The sequence below is a fragment of the Equus przewalskii genome, chromosome 20 (assembly GCF_037783145.1).
Source record: "Equus przewalskii isolate Varuska chromosome 20, EquPr2, whole genome shotgun sequence".
Lineage (NCBI taxonomy): Eukaryota > Metazoa > Chordata > Mammalia > Perissodactyla > Equidae > Equus > Equus przewalskii.
In genome coordinates, this window is record NC_091850.1 from 20,978,904 (window position 1) to 21,004,092 (window position 25,189).

The following is a 25,189-nucleotide window of genomic DNA, read 5'->3' on the forward strand; positions in this document are numbered from 1 at the left end:
AGGAAATACTCTAAAAAGAAAGCACTAATGTTAGATATTTTCACAGGAAAATTCTACAAAACTTTCAGAAACAAGGTGGTCTTTTGGCTACTGAATTGTCCCAAAGCATAGAAAATAAAGGGAAATTTCTTAATCCTTTTTTTGAATGGAGGTATAACAATGTTACCTAAATCTGATAAGGGTAATACAATAGAAGAAAATTACACAGCAAAGTCCCTTATGAATATTATGGCAAAAACACTAAGTAAAATATTAGTGAATAGAATCTAATAACACATTAATAAAGTAATACATTATACACAAATGGAATTTATTCTAGGAATTCAAGATGGGTTCAATATTTTAAAAACCTATTAATATAAAGCACCTAGCAATCCTACTTCTAGGAACTAACTCTGAAGATACAGTTCCAAAAATACAAAAACTTATATACTTAAATTTATGAATTGCAACATTCTTTGTAATTGCAAAATATTAGGAACAATCTAAAATATGCTAACATAGGTGATTAGTTGAATAAACCATGGATATGCACTCTTTCGAGAACCAGTCAGTTGTATACAAGACTGAGCAGCTTTTTTATGAACTGATAATGGAGGAATTTCCAAGATATATGCTTAAGTTAAAGAAGTAAAGAGAAAAAGATGAACCGTAGTATGCTACCCATGTGTAAGAAACAAGAAGAAATAAGAAAACAAACATGTTATGTGTTTAACGTTACAAAAAAGAAACACAGGAAGAAATACCAGAAACTACTGACTGGTTATTTACAGGAAATGTGTGGGTTTGGGGTGGGAGAACTGAGGGTGCGCCAATGGGGGACGGGGATGCAGAGACAGTGATAGTTCTCCGAGTATGTATCTTCCAGAGATTTACTTTTTGCACCCTGTTAATGTTTCCCATTCCAAATTGAATGAATGAATGAATAAATAAAGTCACGAATAAAATCAAGAGAGATTGAATAAAAGACCTTAAAGGGAAATGCAAACATATATAAATCAATCTAAGCGTATTTCAAATGAATACCATAGGCACACTGAAAGGGAGAAAAAAAGAGCTAACACTAGTAACCTTTGAACACAGCATCTTAACTACGTACCTTAAGAGAAAAAGATCGCTAAACCAATATTGAACTCTAGTTACTAGTTTTTCTTCTCCACATCCCCAGTGGGATGGGTTGGCAGTTTTGAAACTAGTTTTGGTGTATTCTAGTACTGAGTAAATAGATATATTGATAGTGATCAGATTCAGGAATCTGTGTTGAAGAGAGGATCATAGTGAACACTGTGTTCGTCCCCAAATCCCCTTGTAGAACTGAAGGCATTTCTCTTCTGGCTGCTGGGAATGCTGCTTGCTGACAGCCCTCAGCCCTTAGCCATCCATGAGACCCACCCTTGGCTAAATATAGTTGCCTAACCTATTACAGAGCGCATGATCCCCAATACAGCACACCACACAGTTTTTAGAACTATTTGGTTCTTAGTTTAAATAATGCACATGAAAAAATAGTGTTAACCAGGGATTTGCAATCTAAAACCCAAGGGCCACATCCAGACCACCATCTGTGTTTGTAGATAAAGTGTTATTGGGCCACAGGCCTGTCCAACTGTTTACACTGTCCATGGCTGCTTTTCTCTGTATCTGCAGAGCTGAGTAGCAGCGACAGAGACCATATGGCTCACAAAGCCTGAAATATGGACTACCCGGCCCTTTACAGAAAAAGCTGACCCCAGCTCTAACCTACAAACTTATAAATTTAGTTGTTCTAAAATATGCCTCAAGGTTAAAGGACTCACGGGACTTCAGTCAATTACATTTAATCATCTTCTTTATAATTAACAACAACAAGGAATCCATTCAATGGATATTTTATTGGTTGGTGAAGTCAGAGTTTTCTAGCAGTTCTTGCACGGAATATTGGTCTCTGCAGATATTCTTTTTAAAAAAGGTTCTGCAGTTAAATAACCTCGAGATACGCTGCATAGCATCTTCTCTCCTGGGAAGTCCCCATACTCATTGCTGTAATAAAAGCTCTAAAAACCAGACTTCCCATTTTCTCTGTGTGTGGAAAATAAAACGTGTTCCTATGACTTGCGATTTATTTTTAAAGCACATAATAACCCAGGAAAGGAGAAAAATTATAGCCTCTAATCTCACTGTATATAATACTAGCGGGATTAAGAACAATAATAAAATCTATACACATGCGTGGACAGAAAGCTAAACAGCATAAAAAGTTACAGGATTAGAAAGATAAAAATCTCCTTCCTTCATTTTTCCTAATTCCAAAGATAATTTTTCCCTAATTCTCAAAGATAATTGTTAAATAATTTTATTCCTAATTCTTCCAGTTTTTTTAAAAAGAAGAAAAAGGAAAACAGAAGTGTATCTACTTTATATTTTTGTTGTCGTTTTATGGAAAAGGGAGATCATATGACACATGGTGTTTTGCACCTTGCATTTGATATCTAAATATGTCCTTCGAAGAGCTTTAACTTCAGTGTTCATTTTTATTTTCTATGGTAGCTGTTTTTTTCGGTAGGTATCCCAAAACTTATTTAACCAGTCTTCTGTAGATGAAACAGCTGTGTTTTGTATTTGCTGTCTTCTTGTTGCTGTTTATTTATTTTTGCAATGACAAAAATGCTGAAATGAAATCCTTGTACATATATTTTGATACAATTTGTGTATCTATCTACAGAGTAAAATACTGGCACTGTGATTTCTAGGTAAAAATTTAAAATATAATTAAATTGGCTTCCACAAAAGTTGCACTATTATATGCTTAACAGTGAATGGAGTGTTCTTTCTCCACACTCCTACTAGCAATAGAAATCCTTTTCTTTGAGAAATACCTTTAAATGTCTCATATTTAAATGTAAATATTGAGGAAATATAGTGCTCTATTTGCTCCTCCTTTTATGAAATAAGGCACATGAATGGTGACAAGGATAAATAAACGGAACATGAATTAAGAAATAAGCACATGATGTTTATGACTAATATTTTACTATTATATTATTATTTACAAGGATACTATTTTCCTTTATATCATGTTTATAAGGTCAAAATTTATAAAAATGTGTCATTGAGTTCAAGGAAGTTGTGAATTGAGCACTATTAAAGAAAGAAAGATTTCAGGTGTTCATTGGGCAAAGTTATCATTACATGATTATTAAACACATCAGTAATAATTCCTAAGAATTCCCTTCCTAAAATTAGATGGCTCAAAGCCCAGAGAAAGTATACTGGTGTTCTGTAGATGTTGTTATTTTTATAATTGCTTACATTTGTTTGCTAGAGTCAAATGGCCAGGGATTTGAAACATATCTAAATGACCTCCACCTGTTTTCCTGTTTGTCCTTATTGTTAGGTACTAATCCTGTTGGGTATTTTAGATTTCTCTCAGGACTATCATGTTTATGTTAACCACAGGCTAACAATGCGAGGTTACAGCAGTGGAAGGAATCAGGGGCAGGCTTAGGAGGACAGCTGTTTTCACAAAGAATTCCTCTCTGGCAGCGTTTCTGGTAGCCTTACGTCTGAGAGACAATTATTAGTCTCTTCCAAAATTAAGGCTTTTGGGGATTTGGGGCCAACTAAATGCTTTTATATGTATATGATGCTGAATGTAGTGACACAATAAGAATCTACATCTAAAGCATGTTGTAAAAGTTTTTCATAGCCATTGGAAAGTTGGCTTCTTGTCTGATTTGGAAAGTTGAGATATTCTCTTAACTAAAGGAACAGGATGATAAGTTCTTACTACTCCTTCCCCGTCTGTGATTCTGTGATCTTTGTGATACAATTGGTTTGACTGGCAATGGCTGCTTTTATTTTTCTAAACAAAGTCCTGATATTTCATAGAGCCAGATTTAGCAATTCACTGAAAATGCTGGAAAATCCCATAGGTCCAAGTGTCAAAAGAGTGACGGCAAAAGGCTTCTTTTTTCAATGTCTTAGAAAAGGATGAGGGTTGGTTAGGTTGGTTTTCTTGTGGTTCAGGGAAAACGCTATGTTCTTTCCTGAATTCTGGCCCTTCTCCCTTCCTCTGGCTGGAACACTTTCTTTTCTCTAGCTCCTTATTCTAAGGGTATTCACATTTATGAGCTCAGCTACACTTTCCTCCTGGAAGTGTTCCCTAAAAACTTCAGAATTCGTTGCCAGATTCTCCTCTGAATTTCTTTATGACTGTTCTTTACTTTTGCAAACACTTCATTTCAACTGATTCCACAATTGAATATTAGACAGGCACAGCATATAGAAACCTGCTTATTTTAGAGATGGTAATAACGAGGCTCATAGACTAAATAATTCGTGCAAAATTGGCCAACTGGTAAAAGATAGAGCCAGAACTAAAGCTCAAGTCTATGTTCCACTTCAGTGCTCTTTTGCCTCAACATGCTGCCTGTATAATTATAATAGGATTTATTCTGCAATTGTTTATTGAGTGCAGACTACGTGCTTAAGAATTTATTTGGAATTGAAGGAGGATATAAAAGATGTAAAGCATATCCAGAGTTTCTCATGCACTTATAAGCTACTTGGATGGAAAGAAACACGCATAAAATAATGGAGGAATAATGTAAACTAAAGGAATATCAAGAAGGAGAAAAATAATGTGATTCAGAAAGATTAAAGTCAACTGTAAAGTAAGATCCAAAAGATGGGTAGAATATAAATTATTAGAGTGAAAGGCAAGGGACAGGTACTTGAGACGAGAGGTGCTTTTGGAAGAATATCTTACCTGGAGTTGTGGGCAATGTTAGGAGAGAAGGTGAGATCAGAGATAGAGAACGGGAACTGAATGCAGTGGACATTTGTCCACTTCTTCACTGACACTCATGCCTTCTTTCTCTTGCCCTAAGTACTCTTTCTTGTTTTCAGCTTTGAGGTTTGGGTGGGATTAACTTCCCCCAAGTTTCTGAAGCCGATAAATTTATACCACCTCCTATCCACAATGATTAGTACAGATTTGGGCAAATTAAAGTCAGTGAGATGTGAAGAGATGTTAAGAGACACTATGCGGAGTGGGAAATATCTCTTTCTTTCATAAGAAGTGAGATCTGAAACTTTGATAATCATTTTCCTATCATAAGGGAAGAGTCCAGATATTCCAGAGAAAACTAGGTAAGTCGGAGCATCAACAAAGCTCCTCAGGAGGCAGAAGGAAGACAAAGGAAGACATTTGTTATTGGTGATATAGTTTGAGCTAGATCAAGCCTTGCCTGAAGATGTCATTGCTCCTTTTACACAAAATAGTAGATCTTACTTTTTGTTTAAATAACTCTGAGTTCTCCCTCTCTCTTTCTATATATATATATACTTAGACATATAAGTCTGAAAATTAAATGTGTGGCAGGTTTAAATAAAAAGTCATAAACAGGATCTCTTTATGAAGGATCCCAAGACTCAGTTTTGTAGAATGTCTACTCTTAGGAGGCAAGAGGTATAAAGGAGTTAGAGTGGTAGAAGCAAACCTAGATCAATATAATAAAAGTGAAGAAGGGACAAAAATTTCTATAAGAGTTAGATGTCAATGCCAAGTCTGGAGTTGTTGAGCTCTTCATTAGGATGAGAAGCTACTGGAGCCTATAGATTTGAGATCTATTGTCATCCCAGTTAAATGAGCTGAGTCCTCTGGCCATTGACCCCAGTGCCCACTGTCTTCTAAGACCTTCCTCTCCACGCTGCGGTTCATGGACCAGCACAGGCACCTCGGACAAGCAGAAGCTTCGTTCGTATTCTAGACCCACTGATTCAGAATTTGTGTCTTAATGGGTTGGCCAGGTGAATAAACGTGGAGCCTAAATTTGCTCTGTTTCTTACCCTATATAGGCAATGGTGATAGTATCCTCCCAAACAATGATCTTTTATTACCTGGTTGTCCCTATAATGTTCTCTTTTCTCTTCTTCCTGAACTGGCTACCTCCCCAACGTTAATTTCTCCATTTTGAAAAGCAGATCTCCCTCTGTCTCTTTATCCTAATGAAAAACCCTACTCTTTCCTCCAGATCAATCACTTACCCCTATATACTATGTTGCATTTATATAGTAGAGTAAATTTTATTTAATTTATTTATTCATTCACTCATTCATGCTTCAGGCCGTCTGGATTTGATGAAGAATAAAAATAGGATACAGCTTGATAACAGTGGGTAAGAAAGTCCATAGCAGCCACGAGTTCTCCTACGTCTTGCTTGATTACTACATTCTGAGTTCACTATCCTCTGTCCATTTCTCCATCTCTCCTCTTCCATGCTCCTATGGAATGGAACAAACGAATTCTTATCCATATGGAAAGAACAGGGAGATGAAGGGGGGCAATGAAGCATCAGTGAGGAAAAAAGAAAAGGAAATACCATTGTCCGCTTAGGCTGTATGTTTACAGAATTAGTGCTGTTGTATTCAACCAAATCAGATGTCTGGAGGAGAAGCTTACAGAAGGCCAGAACACCACCTACATTTTTCTTTTCCAGAGACATTCTGTCCCTATAAATCCTGAGTTCTTAGATGGCTACTTTTAGTTCTGTCATTTTGATGATTTTCCCCCTCAGTGTGTGGAAAACTCAACTGTCACCCACACATGATAAACTTGAAATGATTCACATATCCCTGGGTCATTTGGTTGGGAGACTCAGGGAGTGTCAGAGAGCACAGACTCCCAGACAAGTGTGAGTGTATTGTGACTAAGTGATCACTTAGTCATTTCCTGAGAAAAATAAAGTCAATATAGTGAGCTGTTTAGAAATTACATTTATTAAATGTAAAGGATTGTCCTTTATTCTAATATTATGTCTTTCCCATATTTTGTTGTTACAATATCTTTTATATCATGAAATGATGGTTAGAAAAGGTAGTTGCTTTGAACAAATTGTCTTTGACAAAATAAAAAGTTGGCAACCCCAAGCCTGCGTATATATATTTGGAAGTTTGTCATAGGGTCTACAGGATGTGGAGCTTCCTTCCCATTGGTACTTGTCTGGAGAACTCTTTTCTTCCTGTCACAGCCTTTGTAGCCTAAGAACCTTCCCACAGCAAGAAAGTAAATCAAGCAGCAAACATTTGCAGACAACGCGAGGGGAGAGCCCGGCTGAGGAGGATGGCACTCCTGAGGTGATGAGTGGTAGGGATTTCAGATGACAGGAAAATCTCCCAAATTATATATTTTGTAGACCTAAATAGTAATTATAAGACTTATGGACAACTAGAGTGATAGAAATACTATTGTTTTGACAGTATGTCATGTAGTTGCAAACTGAGTATAGATCTATTCTTCAAAAAGCCAACATGGTCTAATAACAGGGTTAGCAAATGCACAGCCCTGGGACAAGGAAGAAAAAGACTTCTACAGACTCTTTGTTACAACTTCTTAAGTGTCTGTGTTTTACTTCCTCGGTAAGGATGGAATGGAAGTTAACATTAGAACCTTTAGGATGACTCAGGAGGCAATCTGGGAACTTAGCATGCCTTGAGATGTCACTCTGGGTATTTATGATCATGGTACTAATCTTGCCTAGCTGCAAAACATCATCCTCTACCACTCTGAGTTTGGATGGGTGATTTTTTGCAAGAGATTCCCAGAACATCCGACTTGGAAATGACTTAGGGAACTTATAATTCATTGTCTTCATTTTAAGGATAAGAAAATTGAGAGTCAGAAAGTTTAAGAAATTTTCCTATGGTCACAGGTTTAGAAAGCGGCAAAATCGGGACCTAGATTTAGGTCTTCTGACTCCAATATAAAATTCTTTTTATTATACTACAGCATTTCTAATATTTTCCAAAATGAGCATTCAATGCAAAGTGAACATTTTAGTCAAAATTATTAATGATGAATACAAAATTGTTAATGGAAAATGCTCTGGAAATTAAATTACTAGTAAATTTGGATTCTGCTGGATTTGTCAACTGAAGCATCACATTAACATGTGGCCCTCCTTTAAGTACACAATGTAGAATTTACCATTCATTTATTCAATAAATATTTACTAGAGGTTTATTAACTGCCAGGAAGGAAGACAAAGATAAAATCAAGGATCTCATAGTATAAAATGGATCCCAATCAAAAGGAATTATTATTTCAAATATTATTTTCAAAGTAGAATTTTAATTTAGTCTTTATTTGTTCAATAATTAGTTAATTCTTTCAACAAGCATTTTCTGACAATACCCCATTCTAGGTATTGTTCTAGGCATCGTTCTAGGTAGCAGGTATACATCAGTGAACAAAAAGAAGTTTCCTACTCTCCTGTGGCTTACATTCCAGTTGGAGAGACAGAAAATAGACATAAAAATGTATTAATTGTGTGGAAATTTACAAAGTGATGAGTGTTATCGGAAATTATATCACTGATAAGAAGGGTAGTATGGAAGTGCTAGGAGATTTGTCATTTTAAAAGGGATGATCACAGTAGGCATCAACGAGAGAATAATATTTGAGTAAAACTTTGAAGGAGGTGAATTTTCTATACTTTCAGATATACAAAACAGACAGTACAATGTTCTGAGTTGGGAGGACACTGGGAATATTCAGCAAAAGAGCAAACAAGCCCGTGTGGCCACGTAATAGTGAGCAAGAAGGAGAGCAGACAGAGATGAGGGCCAAGAGGTCACAGGATGAAATTATTAAAACTCACTAAACACGAGAAAAGTCTTAAAAGCCCTCCCCTTCTCCGCGGTAGATTGGGGGCTGAGTTACACAAGAAGAAATAAAAATAAAGATGATAGTAGATTTCTCATAGGAAACAGCATACGTTAGAATATCAAATATGTAAGGAAGGAAAAAACGTTTAGAGAAAATGGAAGAGGAGAGGATATTTACCAACTCATTTTATGAGGCCAACATCACCCTAATACCCAAATTAGTCAAAGATATCACAGGAAAAAAACTACAGACCAATATCTCTCATGAAATTACATGCAAAAATTCTTAACAAAATTTTAACAAATAAAATCCAACAATGTGTTAAAAGAAAAGCACATCGTGACCAAATGGGATTTACCCCAGGAATGCGAAGTTCGTTTAACATTCAAAAATCAAGCAATAAAATTTATCTTAGTAACAAACTAAAAAAGAAAAAGTGTATGAGCGTCTCAATAGATGCAGGACAAGGCATTTCAAAAAACTGACAACCATTCCTAATCAAAACCCTCTTGAAACTAAGAATAGAAAGGAACTTCTTCAACCTGATAAAAAGCGCCAATTAAAACCTACAACTAACGTCATGTTTAATAGTGAGAAGCTGAATACTTTCCCTCTAAGATCAGGAACAAGGACTTCTACTCTCAGCACTTCTATTCAACATCTAGCCAGTGCAATAAAAGAAAGAAAAAGTTCTCAGACTGGAAAGGAAAAAGCAAAGCTCTATTTATGGACAACATGATAGTCAATATAGAAAATCCTATGGAATCAGAAAGAAAAACAAACAAATAACTCAGAAAAATTAATGCAAGAGTTTAGCAAGTTTGCAGGATACAAGATTAACACATAAAAATTAATTATACTTCTCTACACCATCAAAGACTACCAGTAAGACACATGTAATTAAACACATTGGAAGAACATACACCATAGGGAACTGTGGGGGTCTCAATAAAAGTGTGTTGGAAAGGACTTGTTACAGGATTTGAGTTTTACTTAGGTGATTTGGAGAAGGATCTATTTAAGCAGGGGTTCTGAATTGGGTGCTGCCAGGAAGTAGGGACAATTCTATCATTGTGTATCTTAATTAATCTTAGCTAAAAGGAGGACAGAATAGAGCTGGGCTAAAACCATAACTGGTAAAGAAGCAGCAGATAAAGTATATTAGCATGTAGTGTATTACCATAAAGAGGTAATATACTCAATACAGTCATATTAGCCTGGAGAGAAAGCTATTGGCTATTTTGCTATTTGCCCAGTGACCTGGGTTTTTTCTCTGCTTAGGCAAAATTATCAAATGGTCTTGTCTTGTCACACAGCTTCATGGTTGCAGAGCAACATTGCTGTTCTGGGAGATGCTTTATGTCCAAGACAAGCACATGGCCTAAACGTGAGCTTCTAAAAACACCCTAGCCTGGTTGTGTCGGGCTGGTTCTCGAATGTCAGACTGATTTTTTTCTTGCTAACATAGCTCCTCTAAGGAGGTCAAGTTTCTGAGAGACGAAGCAAGAGTGAGGAAGGGGTTGGGAAAATCGGACAGGCTGTTTCACAAGCTCTCTTTCCCATTGCTTAACACAGTAGCTACAATTTTAGCTGTTTCATATGTTGAGCATCTTCATAAAATTCTTTCCATTACTTGAAAAAACTTGAAAGCCACACTGTATGTGTGGTCTTTATTAATATATCGTAAACAGAGGCAGCGATGTATAATGTGTGTCTTGAATTGCCCTCGGGTCTGATCTTGTAAAGAATCAGTAAATCCAGGAAAATAATTAGATCCAGAGAAACCTAGACTTATTAGTATTCTTTCTACTACACTGTGCTGCAAATGCTTTTTTTTTAATTAGTAGGAATTTATGCAGTAAATCCCAGATAATATCACTTCAATGTGAAGTAATACTATCTCGTAGGTTTCTCGTATTAATGATCCAGATCATGAAATACATCCAAGATAAAAATCATAATTTTATTAATATATAGAAATGGAATAAGTGAAGGAAAAAAATGGAATTCACGCCTCCATTTTTCGTTTAATTTCTATTAATGAAGTCTTCCTTTAAATATTCCTAAGGGCCATATTTTTCTTTGACTTCTATCATTGCAAGGATTCATTTCTGCTTTGCATTAGGAATGTTTTCCACATCTCATCTCCACACACAAACAGTATTTTCCACTGCAACAAATGAGACAATTGTGTCTCATTCCTTCCTATGCTTAAGTCAGTGCTTCACACAAATGAGGACCCATGTCCATCGGAAACATTTGGGATAGAACATAAAGCTGTCTCATAGTTAGCTTTGCTTTAGAACTTGAATATATTTAATATTAGCTTTAAATTCCCAAAAGAACATTCATCTTGGACAGTACCTTCAATCTCTGATGTGTAAGGATGTCTTATTTTTCTAAATAAAGAAACATGTCTATGCATAAAGATATGCATTTCAGTATAATTTTAAGTCAAGCTAAGTTGGAAACTGTGACCACTTCAACAAAAAGCGGATAATTAAATAAGTCAAGATGTACTCAAAACATCCATGAAAAATAAAGATGCTAATAATTACGTGAAAGAAAAAAAAGAAAAATCCTAAGCAGATAGTGATAAATGCAAAGATCAAAATATTGCCATAGAGTCTTTATGATTATAACTCTGGTAAGCTGAACATAGCATATAGGAACTGGTAGTAAGATATCTTGAATGGGAATATAATTTGCATTTGTATGGCGGGGCAATATTTCTTCAAGTTTTACTTAATGGTTTAAAAATAATAAATTTGGTAATAATATTATTTCACAAGAAAAATTGTAAGGATATTTATATTTGAACTTAGTTTAGAATATTATCATATGACAGTTTTTAAATAAAATTTAAGTAATATTGAGGTTTAAGTCTTTCTTAAAACTTCTATTTAAAATATTGATCCATCATTTCGAGAGTCAAAAAATACAAAACGATGAGCAAATGGATTAAGAAAAGTAGAACCTCGGATGCCTGCAAAAAAGATCGCTACCTGATTTTTACTTCACAAGAGAACGCTGAGACCCAGTTCTTGTTTTGTAAACTGAAACTGAAATGTAAATTCCAACCGGTAACAACTGTGCAACTTCAAAGACAGCCAGCAGGTGTCAGACTCACACTACCTCATGCAACATTGCAAATTAAAACCAGGCAAGCAGTTAGCGTTTTGAGACTTTTTTGAGATATTCAATAAAGTAAATTGGATATAAGGGGAAAATATGCAGCACTACTCTAGAAGTTGGCAGAACAACATTTAAAACATGCTTCTAAATGAGAGGCATTAATCTACTGATTGTGAAATGGCAAGGTCTGGGAAGTAATTTGGCATTTATTCACAGTTGAGATAAAAAATTCACAGTTTGAATTTAAAAATGAGGCAAACATTTGTTCATAATATGAAAATGATTTCGTAATATTGTTAAGTGTAAAACATCAGTATACATTTCATTACGTGTATGTGTATACGTATGTATATGAAATGGGTGTGACATATATTAGAGGGTCACAGTTTTAAAAAGTGTGTATATTAAAGGGCATCACACTGTTAGCAATGATTATGGGTGGTGATATTGTATTCAAGTGGTTTACTTCTCTGCACCTTTTTTCTCACCTTTCTAAAATATCTGTATTTAGAACACACATAGTGCTTTATTACAAAATATAGATACCAAAAAGAAACATTTTTCTGAATTATTTCTGCTCGGCATGAACTCCTGATTCATTCTGGTGATGCAATCTGATGAAATCATAATGGCAATATGAGACGAAGACCTTTTCCAAAGGAATCTCGCTTTGACTGGCACGCTGTTGGAATTTGATTCATTCCCTCCCTTACCTCGCTCTCCACAGTGTTTTATTTAGTGTTTGTTTTACCTTTGAGCATAATGGCTCAGTTGCTTCTTTTGTGCTGTCAAGTATTTTTGTATTTTGGTTTCTTGTTTCATTTCTCAAACACTTCAGTAGTGCAGATATTGACTTACTTATCCTCATAACAGCCTTAGAAGGTAGGTGCTATTTTATTAAATTAGGAGACTCAAGACAGAGCAGATAAGTGACTTGCTCAGCTCGTCATTAGAGGAGCTGGGATTTGAGATCTAGCAGTCAGATTCCATGTTCTTAGCTCCTCTTCTACACCCAGAGATGCCATATGGATGGATGATAATATTTTAAAGTGAACGTTATTTTGAAAATTAGCTGGATGCAGATCTCAGCCCACAAAAGTGAGATGCAAAGAAATATAAGTGAATGTCGTTTCTGTCTTTAACATAGCACTTCAGGTCTAGCGGGTTTTTCTGCTGTTCATATGCCGTTCTTGTGAACGTGGGAATTGCACGGCTGCCTCCATGTCCCACTGGCTCAGTGAACTCTCTCTGAGGATTTAGTTTACAGCTCTGTCTGTCCAGGCAGAACAGATATCTCTTCTTTCCCTGGGGTCATCCTGCTTCCGGGGTGTTTCACTCACCAAGCAGCACACCGACCCTCCTGTCCTCAGATCCCACCAAATTCTCTGTGGCATAGATTCTTTCGCAGGCATCTCTAGGCCACTGAGCACCTGTCTGCTCTCTCCCAGATCCTCTCATTTCTCTTACCCAATGTTTCCCTCTCCTGAGGTAATGAGCCTTAGAAAGAAACCAGAATAGCTTGAACACAGGAAAAGGACGGTATGGAAGAAATTACCAGGAAAAAAATAGTTATGGATATTTTCCAATACAGCACGAAACATTAAAAGGAGAAGATTAAATTTTAAAAGCCATATGTATACTTATGACATCACTGCAACTTTTACTAGATCTCATAATGCATTATTAACTCAGAGGGAATTTCCCACAATTTCTAAAATGAATGGGAATAATTTTATTTGTGGATAGGTGAATAGTAGCCACATGAAGACTATGATTTTCAAATTTCTCTTCTCTTTCTTTGTTTCATAAAGGAGAGAGAGACGGAGACAGACAGTGACAGAGACCGAGAGAAAGAGAAAGACATGATTACTCTGGGACAAGTTAATCTTTCCCCTTCTGCTGCTATTTCCCCACTCTCCACTGTTTGGGCCATTGCTTTATTCTTCAGTGGGTCTCTTTACTGACATTTGTTTAATTTTTGTGTGCTTTTTACAATATTTACATTTGCTTAGCAGTTTCTCAGATATGCAGTTTCCAACTCCAATTAGCATGTGCCTTTTTAGTGAAATTACTATTTAGCGTATTGCCCCTTGTCTGACCGAAAGGACAAACTCTGTTGGCTCCTGTAGATGGTTTTGCCTCCCTGTTTGATACTAAGTGGCGTAGGACACTAGTAAAACTATTTAAGAAGTTGCCATCTGATAAAGGTTAGGCATTCTGAAGCTTGGGCGATAGCTTTCAATCATCTATTGAATTGCATTACTACGCTTGCTTGGAAATCAACGTATGTATGTACAGTCAAGATTCTGTTACTGTTTTTGTTAATTTGCCTGCTTGTTTTTTGATGTGAGCCGACCAGATATGGTCAATGCACCCTGGAATGAAAGGTAAATGTGCTGTATGTTACAATAGATGTGCCAGGCTATTGTGACCATATATTTCTTGCTAGAGTAGTCTTTCAAGCTGCTGGGATAAGGCTATTTGGCTATGCATAGCACAGTATTCTAGAATATACCTCCCTAACTATGTAAGATGAGTGCTGATTTGGAAGGAACAAAATAGATTATTTTTTATAGGAGAAACTATGAGTAAAAGTACTGTCTATTCTTCATAGCTTCCAGACATATTTCTCCGTTAGAAAGCAATTTTCATATCCCCTAAAACAAAAATTCTGACAGAAAGTGTTGCAATTGCTTCCATCAATGACTCAAAGGCTTTTAGAATATTTTTACCTTATAAATAAAGTTCTGAAAAAAGCTGGCCACTTATCATAAATGTAATTTAAAAAGTATCTTAATTGTGAAATCATATAGAAAGGCTTCTAATTGAATATCTTCAGCTCTGAACACTAAAACCTTCTAGGCTATTCAAGCAGCCATCAGCTGTTTAGGCATAGGATTTTTAGTTTCTTGTGAATGCATGTAATCAATGCAACCTTTATGCAAAAAAACTCCGTTAAATATTAGAAGTACATTAGAATGCATTTTATGTTTTCTTTCAAAATTGCTGGAGTCTTTTTTGTAAGCTTTGTTTGGAGTTTTAATCACAGACTTAAACTACTTTGAAGGTAACGCAAAAGTATTCTGAATGACTTAATAGTTATTTCAAATATTTAAAATTTACCTAAAATTATAATACCAATAACACTTTATGAATTTTTTATGTTACATTATATTGTGTCCAAATGCTTTTGATAACAAGTAATTCTATATGAAAAGAAAGTCTTAATAATGATCAGTGGTGAAGAGCCAAACAAAGCCAAAGAAAACAAAAACGTATGGTATTGGGAGTTGGAAGGCAACCAGTACCTAAGGAAAGAAGAAAAAAGGAAGAGAAGGGAAGAGAAATATTTTTTTCGTGAAGGTTGACCATACTTGTCAAGCCAATATTTCAAGCTTATCATGGAACTGAACAAAGTAAATGGGCCCTTAGGTGTTTACAGCCCACATGAAGAGCAGCTCACGCATGGAAAAGATCTGTAGGAAAAGATGAGTGTGTGTGACAACAGGCAGCACTATCTGTCGGTAGCCAGGGAGGGCAGAGTCAATGAAGATTTTGGTATAGCCCATCCTTCCTTTCCTCTGATAACCACGGCTGGACTCTTAAAACTTTCCAAGAAGGCTAGATGACTTGACTGTATTTATTAGTTTATTTTTCTAAACACAGAGTTGTTTTTTTAGGGTTGGTTTTGCCGTTCTTTCTTTTTCCTGGAGGGGCGGGGCTTCTGGCACAACATTGGCTGAAATAACATTTATTATTTTGAGAAAGAACTTACCAAGCCACCAATAGTCCCCAAACATGAGAAACATCTGCTCTTTCTCTAGGAAGACCATCTTATTGATTCCACTTAATCCCCACTTTCACAAGTTTTTCTTCAATTGCTGAATAAACATCAAATACTTTTGCATAACACATCATCACTCGAAGATGTCTGAATGGTCTTGAACTCCATAAAATAAAATAAAGAATGATATGCGTCACTCTAAGTGTCCCTTAAAACCTTTTAAATAATTCTATATTTTAAGACTCTCTACTGAATTCATGGCATGATCAACCAAACAACTGATAGAAATCTCTTTTCCATACATCTAGAGGTGGCTCTTAACTGGACAGTTAGTAACTCAGTTTTGAGACTCTAAAATAAGTGGTTTGATATTATTGTGTGAATTTAAAGCATCTGCTCTTCCATTAGCCTGTATCTATAGTTGTCTGACTCTGCCCCCTGTCTTCTTTAACTCTATTCAAGAGCCCATTTCTGAAATATAAGGAGACTTCTGTGTCATATGAACAAGTTGTCTTAACTATCTAAGTCATTTTCCCAAGGTCTGTGAATCTTGAGCCCAATTTTGCCTTCATCCTTCTCTATATTCCCTAACGTTAGTCAGGGAGACATCAAGCTTCATATCATGATTATTCTCTATTGTTGTGGGTTGGATATTGACTTATGAAAGTAGTATCTGTTAAGATCAGGAAGCTTTCATTTACACACAAAAATGATTCCTTCACAGAGTAGTGTCCTGAAACGGTAATACACTTTTACTCCTTTCTCCAATCTTTCTTCCATTCCTTTCATTTTTCTCACATTTTCAGTTTGACCAGATGGAATCAGAGGCACAGTCAGTAGAACATGCTCTTGGATTGCAAAGACTAGTCCTAACTCAGCATGGATTTCTCCTTAGATTGTGGCCCAGGCCTGGCTGGTACTAACTGTAACCATAGGACCAGGAACAGAATTCGCCACCCCAAAATATGCCTCTTTGGCACAAAGGCTATTTTGAGCTGATGATTATTAAAAGACAGCAGACACAGGAAAAATTGAGAAAACCTACTAGAAGTTACTCTTTTGTAAGAGAAGTCTATACTTGTAAGAGAAATCTCCGTTTGTAAGAGTGCCTCCATCTCTGCCAGGAAGGGGAAGATGACTCTAAATCTCTGGAAACTCTTATTAATGGAGAAGGCAATGACTTAAATCTACATAACAACCTGAGCTAACATCCGTTGCCAATCTTCTCTCTCTCTTTTTTTTCCTTCTTATCCCCAAAGCCCCCAAGTACATAATTGTATATTCTAGTTGTAGGTCCTTCTGGTCCTGCTATGTGGGATGCTGCCTCAGCATGGCTTGATGAAGGGTGCCCAGGATCTGAACCAGTGAAACCCCGGATGGCTGAAGTGGAGCAAGCGAACTTAATCACCTGGCCACAGGCTGACCCCCTATGTAACAACTTTACCATTGTTTACTGTGCTTTTCCTGATAACCTCCTGTAACTGGCCCCATATTAACAACAGGATGTTAAAGCTATTTTTCAGGGGCTGTGAGCCAGCCAGGAGCATGTGTAGAAAATTTTGATCTGCCAAACGAAACTCATCCTACCAGTGCTTCTGCATACCAGCCTGCCCTCCTTGATCCCTTAAACTTTACCCCATACCCTGTATCAGGGGAGACAGACTTCAGAGGCTAGCCTTCTGTCTCCTTGTGCAATAAAGCCTTTCTTCTTTCAAAGACTGGTGTGCCACGATCTCGGCTTCTGTGCACATCAGGTGGCGAGCCCTTGCTGGGTAATATAACCACTTAGTAAATGGCTGAATGAATGACTACATACAACTTCTGGATGAGGAACAAAAGAAGCTAATTAGTCCCTAAGGGAATTGACCTTGTAACCTTAGCTTCATCAGTATAAGTGTCTATATCTGAATATAAAAGTCTGGATCCTACATAAAGAAGCTTTTTGCAGCGACAGTTTGGATGAGATATTTCTCAAATATCACTTTTTTTTTCTTTGTACTACTTAGTGAATCAAAATGTGGAAACACCTTAAAATAAAAGCTGAGCTCAGACAAGAGATCTAACCATGCTTGTCAGGCTGCTGAATCAAGTCTGTGCAGGAAGCCTGACAGAGCAAGTGCTCTCTTGGGCCCTAAAGTTGTTGAAGAACATGAACTGCAGCTCAGGGATTCAGCCTTCTGGGGAGAAGGCCAGCTAGATAGTGTCACACTATAGGAGCACCCCTTGTCACTGAGAGAGGCATCAAGGAGGGCAACTGCTGAAACTTACGTTTATTTTCTCCTAATTTTAAGCCACAAAGTATTAGCATCTACTGTCTTAACTGCCATGTTTTTACCTCATTCAAATTCCCCTCTTCCACACTAGCACCAACAGCGAAGAAAATCTCCAATCTGAGATACTGAAGCTTCCATTACCTGAATTTGTAATGCTATTTAGAAAAACCATTCTAAATACAGTATTGCTCTTCTTACTATAGATAAATCCCAACTTTCTTAGCAACCCAACCCTTCCAGGAAAGCAATATTGCTGAGAAAATGTGATATTTGGACAACAGTATCTTATTCAGTATTTATTGCACCTAGAAAGAATCAATTACAACACGCATTTAAAATTTTTTGAGTGTGAAGGTTTCTTTCAGTTCTAATGTTTCGTGATTCTAAGAATAAAAGGGTATTCTTTAATGGTTGAAATAAGAGTCATCAATATTTATCGAGCATTTTCTATGTGCCAGACACTGTTAAGTAACATGCCTTATTTCATCTCATTCTCAAAAAACGTCCACAAGGAAGGTGTTACCCCACAAAGGGCAAGGTCTGCTCACCGCAAGACAAAAGCAAATAGCCAAGAGGCAAGATGGTGGCAGAGAAAGGGCATTTATTAAGAGATAAGCTAGCAAATCAGAAGATGGGGGACTAGCGTCCTAAAGAACCATCTTAAGGGAGGCACAGACTCTTGAAGCAGTTATTTGGGCAGTGTGTTATGGGGGGCGGTTAGGAATGTTGCCTCTCTGGTGTTACAGACTGGGAGTCGCCACACCAGATACCCTCTCCGTCAGGGAGCATTCCTAAGGAACTCAAAAGAACAGAGTTATCATCTTATTGCAGCTAGGAGGTACGTATACAAGCAGGGGTCATAAAATCTACACAGCAGCTAGATCTCCTAGAGGGTGCATATCCAGCTGGGTTAGGTTGTCAGAGGTCATTCAAAGTTACAATATGGTTTCTTTTCTACAACGTGGCTTCCCTTATGTCAACTTTGTGCTGAGTCGGTATCAAAGGCAGCGCCCATTGACAGGTGGGAAAGTGAGGCTTAATGTGGGTGAAGCTCATCCAAGTTTCCAGAGAGTAAAAGGTAGGACTGAGCTTTTAACCCAGGCAGTTTGACTTGAGGGTCCAAGTTTTTGGCACTCTATACTACAACCAAAATGCAGACAGTCCTTGTTTGTTGCCAAAAGGTTTTACCTGAAATACTTTTATCAAGTGTGCAGATTCAATAGAAATTCTAAAGATGGTATTTGTAGGATAAGAGGGAAGACCATAATTTCTGTATAGACTCCGTTCTCCCTGTCAAACCCTAAAAACATGAACAAAAAGTGGAAAGGAGAAAAAAGGAACTAACAGTCAATTTACCAACACCATTCACATAGGGTAAATAGCATAATTTAATTAAAAACCACAGCAAACAAATAAACAAAAACCAAAACCATTCAGTAAAAAATGAAACATAAAAGCACAGCCTGGCATGCTTCCTCCCGCTAACCTCAAGCCCAGAAGCCCTCCTAGCAAGGGGAGGATATCCACTAACATCCCCAAACTTGCAGCGAAACAGAATGCTGATCATTTTCTTCCCCCTTAGTCCTGAGGAAGCATAGTGGAGACCCCTACTGGTAGGAATGAAGGGAAAGGAAATAAGAGGCCTTTTGAATTGAAGTTCTAGGGCTATATTCAGATTTGGGGAAAGGATCCGAAGTTCAATGGTATTTCTCCCATAGGAATTGCCTACCCCTCCTCTCTACCCCGCTCCAAACTTGGTGGGGTTTGGGGCTGCCAGACAAAATGCTTATGCTAAACGATTATTCACTGTTTATCTGAAATTCAAATTTAACTGTCATATTTTTATTTGCTACAGGATATGTAGTTAAATTTGAATTTCAGATAAAGAATGAATATTATTTTAGAATAGGTATACCGGAAATATTGCATGGGACATATTTATACGAAAAAGACATACTGCTTATCTAAAGTTCAAATTTAACTGTGTATCTTGTGTTCTTCTTTGCTAGATCTGGCAACTCTAGTGACGTAGGATCCTGAGTATGGAACAAATAACAAAGTCTCAGGATTAAAAACAAACAACAAAACAGAGACCATGCGGTCTTAAAAGACAAGTTAAAAATATCGAGCCCAAGAAGATGCTATAAATGGATACAGAACAGAAGATGAAAAGTGGGATATGTTATCATATAAAGCTGAGATATACGTTAACATGACAGTATAACTAACACAAATGTTTGAGGTGCTTGAGAGAAGATGAGAAGACCCGTGAGAGCACTAAAATCTTCATCCTTCAAAGCAAGGGGTCAGCAGAAATAGAAACAGAGTTCAAATAACTATGAACTATTAGTGTTTTGTTTTTCTTCATTTCAACCTTGACGAGATTCTTTAGGAAATAATATTTCTTGTAGTAAAGAAATATTCAAAGTTCAATTTTTTTGAGTTTCATCTTTTCTTCAAGTAAAAAATAAATGAAATGTTTTTAATTTAAAAAACTCTCTTTATTCTGATCCCATTTTAACAAAAATATTCCTAGCATCTCTCTATCTATCTGCTCAGTGATTTACCTACCAGTCTATCTTGCACATTTCCTCTTTTCTATCTCTATGTATTCCAAAAAGTTAGTTAAGATGATATGTAACTAAAGGTATTGATGATAATTTTTCAGTAGCTGTTTCTGGGTGATTTGTAGGTGTTTTGTACTTTCTGCATTGTCTGATTCTTTATAATGAGTATATGTAATGCTTATAGAAACAAGGGAGTGAATAAAAAAGATAACTTTGATCCAGAAGGATAAGCTTTTAAGAGTGGATAAACCTGGGTGTTGAGTAATTGTTATTTTCTTCTAGGTACTGTTCTCTATCTTTTAAAAATTTAAAGAACTTCTAAGCGCATTTATAATCTCCAGTATAATTAGAACTAAAAAGCTAGAAGAAATAGAATGAAGGCTTATAACATATTAGAAATTATTTGATTTGTCCCCAAGAAATGAATCTGTCTGCTTGTGAGGAAAGAGACAGTGATACACATCTTGGGCACAGAGGGGAAAAAAGGCAAGAAGAGGGAATGAAAACAGACAAGGAAATAAGAGAGATTTAAAAAATTCTTCTGTCTACAGCTAATTTTACACATTTTATAGAAAACCAGCCTTGCGTTGTAAGATTATTTCATGGAACGATCCTCATTTACTACCTGGTATGAGGGCTGGCATTATCCCAGGTGAGCACTGTCAAATTTCCATCTGATCATCCTCCACTCATGGAATTTGTTTGCTGATTATGGAGAAGTAGGGAGAGTTACGACTTTCTCATCCCAGTTTTCCGCTTTCCTTAATGTTTGACAGAGTGAGAGGACAGACTTGTGCCCGGGGAATGACAGTGATGGCTGATGAGCTGTTATGTCCAGACACTCTTTTTCTCCACTGTTAGGATACTTGTCTCAACTTCCTTTCCCAGGTCTTGAACTAAGCTCAAATATTTCATTCGGAAGTATCAGTTATATTATCCAAGCCATGAATCTTAAATGACTAGCTAGATTATTAAATTAAATCTAAATAGATAAACTAGGGGTTTTTTTTGGATTGAGAAACTTTATGGAATGTTTTCTTCTTGCTGCTGCAGCTGCTTCTGTTGCTGCTACAACTACCAAACCTGAAAAAGTAATAGTAACAATAAAAAAGGTAATAATTACAATGATGATGAATAATACTGATGAAATTATAATTGTTTACATTTGTTTATTTTTTACCTAGATGTATAACTTATGATTTCCCTGTCAGGGAACTATATCACCTGTCTGTTAGTTGTCATTCTGTGGCAGCTGCATGTTGCTGTGATGCTGAAAGCTATGCTATTTCCAATACCAGCAGGGTCACCCATGGTGGACAGGTTTCAGCAGAGCTTCCAGACTAAGACAGACTAGGAAGAGGGACCTGGCCACCCACTTCCAAAAAAATTGGCCATGAAAATCCTATGAATTGCAGAGGAGCATTGTGTCATACAGTGCTGGAAGGTGAGAGGATGGTGCAAAAAGACTGGGTAGGGTTCCCCTTTGCTGTACCCAGGCTGGCTAGAAGTGATATCAACTCCATGGCACTAACGACAACAAATAATTTATGATAGTCTATGTTTTCCACTTAAGGTTACCTAATTTACACATATAAAAAAATTTATGATAATCATAATTATAATTGTTATTTTGGCTATAAAACTCAGGATCCCCCATCCCACTTGAATAATGTATCTCAGCACGGTAGATGCCCATTGGCCCACATGGGCCGCCTGTGTCACCCGGAAACAGGCTACTCTGCCATCCCACCCTTGCCCTCCTGCCCTGGCTCACATCGGGTCAATCTCCAGAGACCACGTCTAAGCAATTTTGCCACAAGTGCATTAAGGAGATGACCTCTCCACCCGGCATCCTGAAGCCCGAAGCTAAGGACCAGATAGTGCCAACAAACAAATGGTTGACCAGGCATTTCAGGGACTCCATCGACACTCTTCATTACAGAGTCCGGCTCACACCACTTACGAAGCAAACCTGAATCTTCATGGAAACTTCCCCTGACACAATGGTCAGAGTCACACTGAGACTGTGATTTGTCCCAGGCACTGGCAAGGAGTGAGGGACCAGACTCGGTCCCAACAGGTGCAAGGGCCCGGTTTGGGGAGGGAACTACACATATGCCCAGCCAGAGTGGATCACCTTCCAGGATGCCCAGGGCCCCCGGAGCCAAAGCCCCAGGATACAAGCACAGGCTCCTGGGCTGCCAGGTCTATGTCCTGCAAGGTCAAAGGCCGCAGCAACCCAAATTCATGGTTCCATTGTCCTCAAGGCCAGTTGTTGCTCCAGAGAGCTGAGAGGTATCTAGAATTGTCCCAGGAGATTATCTACAGGTGAAGTAAAAGAAAGAATACTTTACATATTTTGGATATTAACCCCTTATCAGATATGTAATTTGCAAATATCTTCTCCCAATGGGTAGGTTTTTTTCCTTTTGTTGATGGTTTACTTTGCTAGGCAGCCTTCTAGTTTGATGTAGTCCCATTTGTTTATTTGTTTTTTTGTTTCCCTGCCCTGAGGAGACATTCCAGAAAGACAATGCTAAGACTGATGTCAAAGAGTATACTGCCATGTTTTCTTCTAGAAGTTTTATGGTTTCAGATCTTACATTCAAGTCTTTAATCAAAATAAGTCAGACCAAGAAAGACAAATACCATATAATTTCACTCGTATGTGGAAGATAAATAAATAAATAACACATATATACAGAGAACAGATCCGTGGCTAGTAGGGTGGGAGGGGGGAGGGCGAAAGGGGTAAAGGGGACATTTGTATGGTGACCAACGGAAACTAGACTGATGGTGGGGAGTACAATGTAGTCTATAGAGAAGTCACAATATAATGATGTGTACATGAAATTTATATAATGTTGTAAACCAACGTTACCTCAATTAAAAAAAAGGAAATACTTAAATTGTTTCTAATGATAATCATACCACTCCTACCAAAATAGCAGGGGAGACAGATACGGGTTGCAAGCTAGCTATGTGTTTTGGAAAGCCTCTCCTTTCCATGATCTTACACATCACCACCTAATATTTTAAATATCATTTTTAAACAGTTGTTATTTGTAGGCTATTTGTTTATTATTCATTTCAGCAATTTTGTCTAGATATTTGTTGTACAAATGAAGTGAAAAATTTTTTCTCTTTAATAATGTCAATGGAGGGCAAATACTGTATATTGTGATTTGTATTTCCTGTGATTGGTATCGAATATTCTAGCATATAGTAAAGTGAAGAGTATAATCAAAATAGAGCAGCATGCTGGGAAACGTAAGTGGAGATTTCATTTTTAGTTTGCCACTAACTAGCTCTAGGCCTATGAATGGGTTCCATCAATGTTTAATAGTTGTATTTTCTGCACAAGATTCAGTTCTGGGTAGAGAGAGATGCAAGTTTTATTGGCCAGTCTGGGACCATCTACCCACCTATTGGTCAGAGGAGAGTTGAGGCCCTTGATTTACAGTCTTACCAAGGCTGCACCCAATGGGGAAAGGTTATTTCCTTAAAGTAAAACTGAGATGTTACCAGAAGGAGGAATAGATCCTGGGCAGACAATAAAATGGATTTCCACTTATGCTAGGTGGTTATTAGAGTCCTAACAGCCTTAGTTTCTTAACATTCTAAAGTTGTTTTTTTCTATTTACTGGTATTTTCTTGGCTGCCATTTTTTGTTTAGAAGTTGCTAGAAACTCCTCCAAGTTCAAATCTTCCATCTCAGATGAAAATAATCACAGTCAATTTTTTAAATGTGACATACTCTATTGCACTTGCACTGTAAATTTTTCTCCCCTTCTGTTAAAAGATAATCTAAAGCCCATTAAAATTTTAAAGAATTTGAGCAAACATTGACTTGAACCAGGCAGGGCCAAACCAAAAGTGGTTAGGATCACTCCTCTGGAAGGACCTAGGGGAAGGGTTTTTATAGAGCAGTTATGGAAACAAAGCAAGGAAATTATTGGATTGGCTATAGCTTAAGTGGTTGCCTTATTTGGGAAAGCCTAGTTGGCTGTTTGTGATTGGTTCTTAAATTTTGTTTTCTCAGATTCAAGTGTATTTATAACACTTGACCCTGGCTTAGATGTTGGTATGCTTACATTCACTACTAACGAATTAGAGCTACCTCAGTCTAACGGCCTCTTTGTTTAATTAAACAGTTCTTTTCCTTCTTTTTTTTTTGCTAAGGAAGATTCACCCTGAGCTAACATTTGTTGCCAATCTTTCTCTTTTTGCTTGAGGAAGACTTGCCCTTAGCTAATGTCCGTGCCAATCTTCCTCTATTTTATATGTGGGTTACTGCCACAGCATGGCTGATGAGTGGTGTAGATCTGTGCCGAGGATCCAAACTTGGGAACTTGGGCCACCCAAGCAGAGTGCACTGAACTTAGCCACTATGCCATCGGGCCAGCCCTGGTTTAATACTTCTTAAAATCATTACCCAACTGAAGAAATGATGAGGTGGGAAAATGAATAGGTAGAAAGATCCGTACATAATTATATCCAAGAATACATTAGAACTATGCAATACATTGGAAAGAGTAAGAGATGTTAGCTTACTCTCAGTGCAGTCAGATTACATGCTACTTGAATTTTGATATACTAGAGGGAAAGAAGTCTCATTTAAATCCCTGAGTGAATTTATCCTCTCCTGTGTTTCCACTCTACCTATGCAATGATGAATCCTACCCTTAAATCTAGAGCAGACCTCTCCTTCTGAGCACTGTTTGTCTCACTGCTTACTTGACATCCCTGCCTAGACATCTTTCTTCCCAAACTTTCTCTTCTT

At 37.2% G+C, this 25,189-nt stretch overlaps 1 long non-coding RNA gene across 1 annotated transcript in view; it reads right to left on the reverse strand.

Annotated features, from left to right (window-relative positions):
• LOC139077822 (uncharacterized) overlaps positions 1-25,189 on the reverse strand; it is a 69,698-nt gene that overhangs the window by 13,687 nt on the left and 30,822 nt on the right. The window contains exon 3 of the long non-coding RNA XR_011530342.1: positions 22,588-22,728. This is a non-coding gene — a long non-coding RNA (uncharacterized lncRNA). The remainder of the gene's footprint in view (positions 1-22,587; positions 22,729-25,189) is intronic.